The 12,887-nt window shown below is 37.5% G+C and overlaps 1 protein-coding gene across 2 annotated transcripts in view; it reads right to left on the bottom strand.

Moving 5' to 3' along the window:
• ImpL2 (Ecdysone-inducible gene L2) overlaps positions 1 to 12,887 on the bottom strand; it is a 113,725-nt gene that overhangs the window by 15,687 nt on the left and 85,151 nt on the right. The window contains exon 1 of one of the 2 annotated variants that reach the window (XM_067789560.1): positions 1,364 to 2,548. The exons of the other annotated variant lie outside the window; for it this stretch is intronic. The gene's annotated coding sequence lies outside the window, so the exon portion shown is untranslated. Of the gene's footprint in view, positions 1 to 1,363; positions 2,549 to 12,887 lie in introns of those variants that run through there. 2 annotated transcript variants of the gene reach the window in all.

A 12,887-nucleotide genomic window follows, 5' to 3' on the forward strand; every position in this document is an offset into this window, starting at 1 on the left:
AATAGGAATGAGTGATATTTGAAAACTGGCGTGGTGCCAATGAAAAAACTAACCTTATTTTTATATGCTAAACAAAATGTAACGGGATATTATAACATAAACTAACGGAATATCTGGCGTGACGCCATAAACATCAAACGTGTTTTACCCATAACGGGATAGTGGAAAAAACATGGCAACAAGCCATATATTGGATTTTCAAATATATATTAACAATTTTTTGCCTGGCGTGGTGCCATGAAAAAAACCAAAAAATTTACATTTTTGCAACTAACGGAATTGAATAAGTGAATTTAAACTACCTTGCAGTATAAGGGCTCTTTTAAGCACCTTGCCATACGACGCTTGCGAATGCAGTGTCAATTAAAACCAAAAAAAAAGGGGACCAGTTAAAATACATTTTTTTTTTTAATTTAAAAAAGTTTAGGTATAGTACATATAGTTTTCTATTTCCACTTCAATATAAAAAATTTTGAACAGCCTTGCTTAAAACCTTTACTAATCGCCTGCAGAGTGTAATATCAGCTTAACTCGGCGGGCGTTTTGAAAACGACCCACAACATTTATAAAGCGCCTTATTTAACAATTCGGTTGAAGAACATCCTTTTAGCTGGAAAAATTTAATACACTGTGGGTTGAGATAGCGCGTTTGGGAAACAAATTCGCATAATCATTAACGCAAGCGAGAATTCGTTAATTAAAACCTAGGGAAAATACTTTATTTAAAGTAAGTGAACTTCATTAATGGCGAGAAATTTTACGATTGCGATATTCTTGAAGAGTTAACTACTGAACTTAATTATTACTAAACTGTTATAAATTTGCTATAAAAAAACCAATAATTTGCGAGGGAAAAATTTAGGTCGTTCAATCTCACGCTTTTTGTGCACTAAAAACTTAAGACCCTACGACCACTGGATTCATATTCTTTTGATATCTTTTAAAGTGATAAGCATTTTGTTGCTAAAATCTCAAGAAATAATAACTTAAAACATGTTACACTGAAGATGGAACAATACCGGACTCGCTTTGTTTATAAATCAAATTTTAGCACAATAAGCATAAAAAATATTTTAAAAAAAGTACGCTGAAGATGGCACAGTACGGTTTTTGTCTTCAACGAAGTTTGACAACAGAAATTAGGCTAGTATGCACCAATAAATATTTTCACAGTTGTAAAACGCTCTATATTCAATTATTTTACTTCAAAATTTAAGAGGAAGACAGTCAGTTTTTTTTTTTTTTTTTCTTCCTACTTTTTTTGTTAAGTTCGTACTTAACCCTAAGCACAATTAGTTATTTCTTTTAAATTCTTAAAACTTTCTTCCATTCATTCATAATAATTTTTTATTGTTGTACTTACATTAATTTTCTTCTTTTTCCTTCGGTTATGAATGATTGCGAAGTTCACAAAAATGTCTGCTCACGAATTAATGAACTTTTAAACGTTGCTTCCACGCAGGATAAATTTCTTCTTCTTCGTTTGCTTTGTGTGTGTGTGTGTGTGTGTGTGTGTGTACCAAAAAATTGGTTTCTCACTATAAATTTCGTATGCGAAAATTTCTCTTCTTTTTTTCTCGAAATCTCTCTCTGTCTAGCGCTTCCTTAATAATTTCGCTAATAGATGTGAGGAGGGGGAGGCAGCAGTTAGATTTTTGACGTAGTTCACTTTATATATTCTTTTATATAATAGAAAACTAACAAATCGTATTGTCTGCTCGTGTTACGTTATGAATGAATTTATAACGTCTAAATTATGTTGAGTTCTTGATTGTAAATTGATATTGATTTTTAATAATAACAGTAAATAGTTTGGTGATGACATAGGTCCTGTGATGGACTCCGTTTTGGTAATAAATTGTTGCGCTGTTAACGAAATTTTGCTGACGTTCCTGTACTCGCTTTTGGATCGTTGATGGGATTCGTTCTGCCGCCGCTTTTTTACCAAAGCAATTTTAAATGTTCTCAAGCGTGTTTTTTGTTATTGCTTAATTTTTGTATTAAATTGCTACTTCGTTGTAGATTTTTGCACTGTTTTGTAATTTCAGCAATGTATTTGACATTCGTTGAAATTGTTGGGTGATAATTTTATTTTTAATAGTGTTTTTTTTTTAAATACTTGAATTGTTATGCCTTTTTGATTGTTAGCGCAAGTTTATTTTTATTTTTGCAGATTTTGCAATGCTTTACGCTTTAGAGTATATTCAAAAAAGTTTGCTGGGTTTTTATTTGATTTTGACACTTAGTCACACGACGCACGTCATAATCGATTATGTTGCAATAATAAAAATTAGACATTACAGTTTTACGTTACGCACAAATATAAAAATTGGCGTACGCTATTTTTTTTTTTTTTACTCTAACGAAAACGTTTTGTTTAACGGCAAAAAAATTTTTTTCCAAATATGTATTACTGATCGCACGATATATTTCCGTTTGTTCACGTTGTTAGTATGCTTCTTTATATTTCTCTTGATGACGAGACGCTTTTTGCTACTTTGACAAAGTTGTGTTTTACAGCTGAAAACTGTAACAGAAATGATCAATTTTTGTACCTTCATTGCATTATATAGTGTTGTTCTCACGTTGCGATCCGACGTTGTCAGTATTCATGCAGCGCAGTCAAATACAGCTGCGATCGTTGTTTCTCTCTTTACTCACTCTTGAATGTGATTGGTCTACGGTTCGGCAATTGAGTTTGTGGTTTTTGGTTTGCTTTGGTTTGATTAGACTTCGTGTGTTTGTCGTGATACCGCGCATACTTTAGGCTTTTTGGTGGATTGATCATTCATTCACAGTTTTCGGTCGCACTGTTTTGATCATCACACGTACATACATACATGACTGTCTGACTGACGAACTATTGAGTTGTCTAACCTGTATGTACTAGATATGCCTATGTGCATAGGTTTCGCCCCAACGGAAGTAGTGTTGCCAACGTACGAAAGGAATTATTGTGTATTCTTCCACTACTTTAAAGCGGAAGTTAAGAGGGAGGGTTTAGTGCCGTACTTGTTTGAACCACTTTGAGAAAATTGTAACTTTTTATAAAATGCTCAAAGGTTTGGATTATTACTGTTATGACTTGAAACGTCCTCTAAGAAAGCTAGCGTCAGTTTAAATAAGCACGCCTGTCGCAACTTAACTTTCGATTACCCATTCCGTAGTATGGTTGGACACTCATAAAATAATTTGCTACCCAGCTCTATGTCTTTACTGCCTTCGTCACCTGGGAAGGCTGGGCCGGAATTATGTGTTACGATCAGTGACTGAAAACCATTTTCAATCAAGCGATAACTATACAACTGTCAAACTATTTCTAAAAATTAAAGCAAGTTATGGATCTAACGAGTATTATATGTCGCTAGTTCGCATTTGTTATAAATCCGATCCACCATTTTAGAGCTATTGTTACTTCAAAAATGACTTGCGATCGCGGATCGTAACACGTAATACGGGCCCTGGGTATTTTTAGTAGGGCAAACATATTTCAGCTTTCTCTAGCAAGGCTCTACTATGGGCACGTAGTTTTAGCTAGTCCATCACATTTTCCAAACTCAGGTATAGGGCTTTGGGTCAGCGGTGTAACTTTTGGTTTAACTGCCTTTTCTTCCTTATGGAGGACGTGACGCGCACAAATATGAGTGCAGCTGCAACGCCCTTGCTAAGATCAATAAAATTAAATTTGTGCCTTTGGGCTGAAAGCGTTATATGACTTTCGTGCCACATGTAATTGCAGCACAGACCCAGTTAGCTAAGCTTTGGCTTTCTACCCTTATCGCCTGGAGAAGTATGTCGTCTCCGCCTCCGCTAGGTCCAGGTAAGAGGCTTTCGGTCAGCAGTATTGCTTCTGCTTTTAGTTCCCTTTCTACCTTATGTGTTTGTGCCCAAAGTTATAGATCAAGCTGTTCTATGTAGGTTTCCATCTTGCAAAAATTCAGACTGGTCCTCCTACCTTCCAGAAAACATGAATGCGTTTTGTTGAGAAAGCGACTCGGGCTACACTTTCCTTCTTTTTATATTATTAAAGCCGGTTTTCAGCATCCTTTTTGGATCAGTTTGGAGTCTTATCGTGATGACTTTTGTACTATCTCGGGAGTCTGGTCCCCTAGCAGTCTTTAAATTATCCGCTAGGAACCGACAAACAATCCTGAAATTATAACTCTCGGAAGCAGAAATAAAACTGCTTTGCGTAAGGGTGCTATTCGATTCAGATTCCGCTACCTATAAACTCACTTATATAACATCCCTAACATATTCACATATAATTGAGTGAATACTAAGCATGTGTCTCATCAATTGCACTCACGCCTCCATGGCATTGATAGGCTTCTTTGAAAAGGCGTTGTTCGTTTTTGATAAATGTTGAAATTTGAATATTTCGAAATAAAAGCAGTTTTAACCAGTCACAGTTAATTGACTTTTTAGCCACCTCACCAGTTGAAAGAAGACCAACTTCTTAATGTAATTGTGAGACAAGAATGAAAAGAGCTAGACAAAGATTGTTGAAAGCGACTCTTTTTTCTTAAATCAAACATTCAATTTAGCTGTTTAGCTTGCAATGGATGCGATGTTGTGAAGGGCTGACTCCAAAACAAAATCGGCTTTTCTGACTCACCATCTCATAATACTCCAACCAATTGGAGTTTTGGGGGGCCTTCGCCAAAGGAAAGTCTTCGTCAAACTGCAGAAATCTTACATAACCTCGCCGGCAGTGTTTGGCAAGCAATCCGAGTGTATTTCTGCCAAAAATAGCTCTCAGTTTTAATTCCGGTTTATTTGTAATAATAATGCCAAGGTTTAGATCTTTATGTATATCCGTTCGCATTCAGTGCTCTATTCTCAATTAATTTCCTTTCTTTTTTTCGTGTCTACATCATTGCCATATTTTCAAATTTTTTTTTTTTAACATCTTTCTTATAATAAGTTACCGATGTTTTCCTACAGAGGGCTCCGTCAGCTAAGCAAGAATCAAAGCGAGCACCTGATTGGCTGATCGCCAGATTCTTGCCTAAAAGACAGCGCTGCCATACTTATATTTTTAACATTACACTTTCTGCTCGTGCAACCGATCTGACTGTTAGATGGCGTTGGCTGCAATCCATCCAGTGACTATTAGGGCTTGCACACAATTATTACTAACGACGAGTGTCAGTACCTTCATTTCTGATGGATTACACAGTGAAAACTCGTCTGCTTTACAGATGCCTTTCTGAGTCGGCATAAAACAAGTAGGTCCCGTCCCGCCAATTAAAAGGAGCACGACGCAAATTGGAAGAGCAACTCGGTCTAAAATCTCTTCGGAGGTTATCGCGGCTTACATTTCTTTTCGAATAAACTTCTAATGCACTTGTTCAAGTTTTAAGTTGACTAAGAAGCTTCTGTAGTTTAAATATATAGGAAAATGTTTCTTTATTTTGCTGTAATAGCGACCAACTCGGAATAGATTTTATATGACTACGACAAAACTTCTTCAATCAATACGGCATAGAAGATCTGATCAAACATCATATAAGAAATATTCACGGTCTCGAAATATACTTCTTTACGAAATAGAGCCCCTAGGATAATGATATACGGAGCTGCATAACCAATTTTCGTAGCAGACAAGAAAGGAAAGTGTGCCGGAATCCGGATACAGTTCCATTGATACTCAGAAGTCTGTGACGCTGAGCCTATAGTTAAACCGCAGCTTATATTTCTGAAATTGTTTCGAAGGGCATAGTTAAAAGGCTTTTGTGTAGTTTGGCTGCTTTTCGAATGTACAAATTGCTGCCCTTATAGTTTTTCTCAACTGATTCCTGATCTTAAAAGTGGCGTATATTTCAGTTTGGAGGACAACAACATACTCCCGCAGAGGAAACTTAGATCCATCTCACTGTCTTTAAAAAACAACCCTCAGCCTGACTCAGCGTCAGTTTTGAATCCTTTGGTAAAATTTCTGTAATCTTCAAGCCCGAATTCAGTACTGAGATGAATGTAACAATGTGCCCTTGGAAGCTCCATATTAACGGAGAATTTCCTCAGTAAATGTAATGGTGGCATGAAGTCATCTATCTACTTGAGCTTTCAAAAGTGAAAAATAAAAAACTGGTTGGTAGAGTTGAAGTAGCGAGAGACGTAGAGGGAAAAGAGGAAGAGGAAAGAGGTGAGGCTATATTAATTAATAGGAAAAGGGGTGACGAGAAAATAAAGTGGGGTAGAAGAAATAATCGAAAGGAAAGCAGAAGAAATGGGAAGAGAGTGCGACAATAATGGAAAGAAACGGGGAACAGTAGGCGAGAAGCAAACCTTCCACTCAGAGCAGTTTTTAATGCAGCACAGCAATTTAGGTCACATGGCAATCTCATTTTTGGTTTTTGGTGTAAAAGATATGTTCCATTAAGTTAGGTTAGCTTAGGTTCAAGTGGCTGCCATCCACATCGGAGCGGCACACTTAGGCCGTTATAGGCCCATTGTGAAACCACACGGATTTGTTCCTACTCTCCTAATCAAACCACTTTGTTGAGTTTGTGAAGCTAACTAAGCGTCGTGTATTGACCTCAGCTATATCAGTCAAATCTACAAGAAACATCTTGCCCATGAAACGTTGCCTTTCAGGCTCTTCTTCGTTGCCGCAGCTTCTACAATAATCATTAAATGGAGCGCCAATCCTTTGCGCATGCTGTCCAATACAAACGTGACCATTGAGAAGACCTACAACTAAGGAAAGATCCCTCTTACGGAGGGTGAGAAGCTCTCGCGATCTCTTTTCATTCCATTCCGGCCATGTGAGTTTTGCCGTGTGGCATCTATCATAATACTTCCACCTGGCTCCGGCTTCCATAAGTAGAACCTCCTTTCTCTTGAGCTTGCAGGTGGAGAGCGGCATGCCCAACCGCTTCCAGGATGGCGACAGTGGAAGGGAGGTACCCTTCCTTGCAAACTCATCTGTTCGATTAGATCATACTTTTTTAATTGATGAATAAAGCTAGGAACTATCAATATATCTTATTCATTTTATTAACTTACACACTTACATTTGAATAATTATCACATTTCTCACTGCAAAAAAAAAAAGCTCAAAAACTATGTTGCCAGCCAATTTGTAACAAGTGGCGTACGTGCCGAGAGATACACACGATAAAAGTTATATGACTATTTACATACATGTGTGTGTGTGTGTCATTATACTTGAAGGCTTGCCCAACACAGTGGGGAGAGCGCGGCAAACAATGCCACCACGTCCAATCTAGACAGTTTGGCGTGTATAAAAATGTTCACTGTATTGGCGGTTGAACAAACGACGACGACGATCGTTCCGTATATGTCATTTAATTGGCGCAATTGTGGGTATCACAGTTGTAATGCTGGAGGATTTTTAATTACACTAACTCTACCTAGCATTTACATATGTTGTACGTACCTACGTCTTTGGGAGATTCGGTTGGCTGACCGCCGGGATGTGAGGATAGGAAAGCGATTTAACTTATTTCCACAATGAAACCACTTTACAGTTTCTCGCGTTTTTAAACGGTTTTATTTAGCTTGAGTGGACAGGCCGGTCGTTGTGAACGAATCTTGTAATTGAAATTTAAGTAACTTCCCGATAAGCTACAAGCTTGAAACTTGGAATATAGTTCAGAACCCGATGACAACGCAATAATAAGAAAAAAATCGCCGCTAGGTAGCACAAGGATCGAGATATTCGCAAAATTCGCATTTGTGGTCCGATTTGGCTCATATTTGGAACACATAATATATGCAAGAATAGAAATCGACCTGTGAAAAAATCGCCGCTAGGTGGCGCAAGGATCGAGATATTCTCAAAATTCGCATTTGTGGTCCGATTTGGCTCATATTTGGAACACATAATACATGCAAGAATAGAAATCGACCTGTGAAAAAAATCGCCGCTAGGTGGCGCATGGATCGAGATATTCGCAAAATTCGCATTTGTGGTCCGATTTGGGTCATATTTGGAACACATAATACATGCAAGAATAGAATCGCCGCTAGGTGGCGCATGGATCGAGATATTCACAAAAATCGTATTTGTGGTCCGATTTGGCTCATATTTGGAACACATAATACATGCAAGAATAAAAAGCGACTTATGAAAAAAATAGCCGCTAGGTGGCGCAAGGATCGAGATATTCACAAAAATCGTATTTGTGGTCCGACTTGGCTCATGCTTCGAACACATAATACATACAAGAATAGAAAGCGACCTATCAAAAAAATCGCTGCTAGGTGGCGCAAGTATCGAGATATTCACAAAAATCGTATTTGTGGTCCGATTTGATTTGGTCCATATTTGGAACACATAATACATACATGAATAGAAAGCGACCTATGATGCCCGAATTGGCTCATATTTGGAACAAATATTGCATACAGTCCAGTAGAAGTTACATCAAAATATTTTGGAGTTGGAGGAGGGACAAGCATACGTGGCGCAGAGTCGAGTAAAGTCTTTGGAAGGATTATGTATTGAGCACTTAGGTTGTAACAAATTGTCAGGAAAGAGTCCTTGTAATAATGAGTCACTTAATGAACTAAATAGAATGAGAAATAACAGGCAATTAAATAAAGACTAAAAACTTGAAAATAAAATAATTAAAAAAAATGTTTAAGTTAAACGGTTTTATTGAAAACAATACTTACAGAAGTAATAATAATACGAAAAGCTAGAAAATAATTAGGTAGGTCCTAGGTACTAGTCATCACACTCCTTATCAATCTAGGACGTTGATCAGACAATTAAATAAAAGCGTTGGACGCGTCATATTTCTATTGATAGTCATAAGTAAAACCAACTGAACCTTAATCAGGTTTTTAGAAATTTCACGCGCCCAACGCTTTTATTTAATTGTCTGATCAACGCCCTAGATTGATAAGGAGTGTGATGACTAGTACCTAGGACCTACCTAATTATTTTTTAGCTTTTCGTATTATTATTATTTCATGTAAGTATTGTTTTCAATAAAACCGTTTAACTTAAAAATTTTTTTTTAATTATTTTATTTCTTTTCATTTTCGTATTTAATATCAGTTTGAATGACAGTTGCCAGTATGTCTGCGCAGTCCGCGGTTTTTCAGCGTTCCGGTTGCGTGCGGATCCGTTCCGCATTGATCTTAACTCAGCAATACTAGGCGTATTAGTATCTGTCTACTGATTTTGCACGTTATACAAATTAAATGAAATGGAAAAGCTTTCCAATTACATACAAACATATAGATGTATATAACTTTGAGATGCTTATAAGTGTGATTATATGTAAATGCAGGAACAGGTGTAAATCTGTATAACTGTGGATATGTATGAATGTATGTAATTACATGATTTAATATAAGTTGAGGTAACTGCATTCATGCACATTTGTATACACATTAGAGCGGGTCAAATTTTTTGCCCATCAGGAGTATAGCAAAAACGTAATCTACAGATGCCTCTAAGAAAAATTGCTGAATACGCCATAGCTCTAAGTCCGATTTCGAGGTCCCGACTTTTGCAAAATAGATATTTTGCATTTGAATGCAGGGTTTGGCCAAAACATCTTCATAGCTTCTGATAGAATTATAGGAAAAATATCATATTGGGCTTACTTTAAAGGTATGTTACGTACATTTCAGAATCTGTATTAATAGCTATAGTGTTTTTGAATTTTAGTAGAGATATCAGGATTAAATTATGAGAAATTAGTGTAAAATGAACTTATAACTACTTATCATATTATATTATCATTTTTAACAAATTTCTTAGAGAACATTTTTTTTTTTGCTTTACAGCTCAAATAAGTTCAGAACATTTTCAACAACTTTCATCCAGATAGTTTTTTTTTTCTTTTTACCTTTATATTAAGTCGCTTTCATGTTTGTCCCCTCATTTCCATACGAATTTTTGACCCACGGAAAAGTCTTTTTCGGTAACTTCCCGTTGAGCTAGACACTTGATACTTAGAACATAGTTGAGATCTGAGAGACATTACAATGCAAGTGAAAAAATCCGCTGGGTGGCGCACGGATCGAGATATACAGAAAATTAATTTTAAAATGGAAATTTTGTGATCGACTTTTAATTAACTTCTCGGTAATCCAGAGACTTGAAACTTAACACATAGTTTGCGAGTCGATGGCACTACAATTCGTTGGAAACAAAATGCCGCCAGTTGGCAGACGTATCGAGATGAACGAAAATCCCTGAAAATCTCTGAAAAAACGCAGGGAATTTTGCAATCGATTTTTAAGTAACTTCCCGGTGAGCTGGAGATATGAAACTTGAGCCGTAAGTCAGAACCCGGTGACAATGCAATATTTTATCAAAAAAAAGAATCCGCTAGGTGGCGCATGGATCGAGATATTATGAAAATTAATTTTAATTTGGGAATCTTTCAACCCATTTTTAACTAACTTCCCGGTTACCTAGAGACTTGTAACTTAGCACATAGTTCGAGACCCGGTGACAATACAATTTATAGAAGACGAATTATTTTACAAGAGCTATTGTTAAAGTTTTTTAGTCAAAATAAAACAAGACTATGTCTGTATTATTGGAAAAATGTCCTTCTAATTTGTGGTCCATTTATATAAAGGTAGTCCCTAAAATTTTTTTTATCATCTTTTTTTCGAATTCGTTTTAGTATAAAAACATGTTTGCTTATTACTTGAAAATATTTGTTTTTTTTTTTTTAATTTTTTTCTAATAAAACGAATTCGAAAAAGGTAAACTGCCTGAATGAAAGTTGTTGGAAATGTTCTGAACTTAAAAAATTGTCTATAAGAAATTTGTTAAAAATTATAATGTAGTAGTTAAAAGTTCATTTTAGGCTAATTTCTCATAATTTAAGCCTGATATCTCTACTAAAATTCAAAAACACTATAGATATTAATACAGATTCTGAAATATACGTAAAATACCTTTAAAGTAGGCCCAATATGATATTTTTCCTAAAATTCTATCAGAAGCTATGACGATTTTTTGGCAAACCCAACATTCAAATGCAAAATATCTATTTTGCAAAGGTAGGGACCTCGAAAACGGATTTAGAGCTATGGTGTCTTCAGCAATTTTTCATAGAATCATCTGTAGACTACGTTTTTGCTATACTCCTGATGGGAAAAAACCATCCATACAATTTCACCCGCTCTAATACACATGTGTACATATATACATATATCGACCGTAACCAACGTGCCTCTACAGAACCGCAAAAAAAATATGTGTGTCGAGTCGCCTTAATATAGCGTTGGAAACATATGCTTATACGCCATGTCGTTACCCGCCTTATACTTTGCCATGCCACATCAATTGGCACGACAAGCAAACCGGCCGTGCTGGCTATTAATGAGCGCTGCGTCAGGCGAACGTGGCAGACATAGTGGCAGCAAGCATGAAAAAATATATTCTCATGTCGCTAGGCGTATATACACAGAGACACAAAGTGTCCGTACTGAAAGAGGATGAGTCATTGTGGATGAGGGTTTTTAAATTTTAAGCCTTTCTAGGACAAACGTAGATTAGGTTAGGTTGAACTGGCCGGTCAATGAGGACCTCACATAGACTGAATGCGTCCGTAGTGTTACCTGAAGTTTGTTTTAACGACCAAACTGAAAAACCCTATCAAAACCCAGGACCTATGTTATAAAATAACTCCGTCCTAGACGCTTTCTAGGACTTAAGCCACTAGCTGCTTCTAGATCTGACAGCTGTATCACTCCTAAGAGCTGGAGGCTTAGCCGGGTAAACGCAGGGTATGAGCACAGAACGTGCTCGATCGTTTCCTCCTCCAACCCGCACTTGCTACATCTGCTATCACTGCCTAATTTAAAGGCATGTGATGCCAGAAGGCAGTGTCCAGTCAGAATACCCGTCATGAGTCTACAGTCCTCTCTCTTTAATGATAGAAGCAACTTTGTTAGTCTAAGGTTGTAAGACCTACACATACCTTCGACGCTTTACAGCCCAGCGCTTGAGCCCACGCCTTTCCTGCTTGGTCGGTTATGTGCACCTCTCGCCTTCACTTAATCTCGCCCAGTCTATTAGGGACGTCTACGGAGCAAGCTTCAAGGGATGCGCCCTTTTTGGCTAGTTCATCCGCTTTTTCATTCCTATCTATTCCCATATGCCCTGGGACCCAATATAGATGTATGCTTCTCCCTGTCCCGATTCTCTCCAGGGACTGCTTACACTCTAATACGCATTTAGATGCTGTGCCATGCGAGATTATTGTCTTAATTGCTGCTTGACTATCAATATAAAAGTTAACACGGTTGCAGCTTAAGCTGTTCTCTTCCAGGGTTTCTACTGCTTTGGTTGCGGCTACTATTTCCGCTTGGAAAACGCTACAGTAATCCGGCAGCCTGTAGGATCTGTTTATTTCCGGATCAGCACAGTATACCGCAGACCCTACTCCTTCCACTACTTTGGAACCATCTGTGTACACATGTACCGCCTCGTCCGCCATTTGAGCACCCTTGCGCCAACCGTCCACCTCTATTGTGGCCTTAAGAGTCCGTAGTATTACCAGAAGTTTGCTTTAACGACCAAACTGAAAAACCCTATCAAAAACCAGGGGCTTTGTTATAAAATAACTCCGTCCTCTTGGCAAATACTAGAAGCTTCCTAGGACTTAAGCCACTTGCTGCTTCTAGATCTGACAGCTGTATCACTCCTAATAGCTGGAGTCTTAGCCTGGCAAGTGAAGAGCACGAGCACAAAACGTGCTCGATCGTTTTCTCCTCCAACCCACACTTTCTAAATCTGCTATCACTGACCAAACCTAATTTAAAGGCATGTGCCGCCAGAAGGCAGTGTCCGGTCAGAATACCCGTCATGAGCCTACAGTCCTCTCTTTTCAATGATAGAAGCAACTTTCCTGCTTGGTCGACCATGTGCACCTCTCGCC

Source organism: Eurosta solidaginis, chromosome 5 (assembly GCF_040869045.1).
Source record: "Eurosta solidaginis isolate ZX-2024a chromosome 5, ASM4086904v1, whole genome shotgun sequence".
Classification (NCBI taxonomy): Eukaryota; Metazoa; Arthropoda; class Insecta; order Diptera; family Tephritidae; genus Eurosta; species Eurosta solidaginis.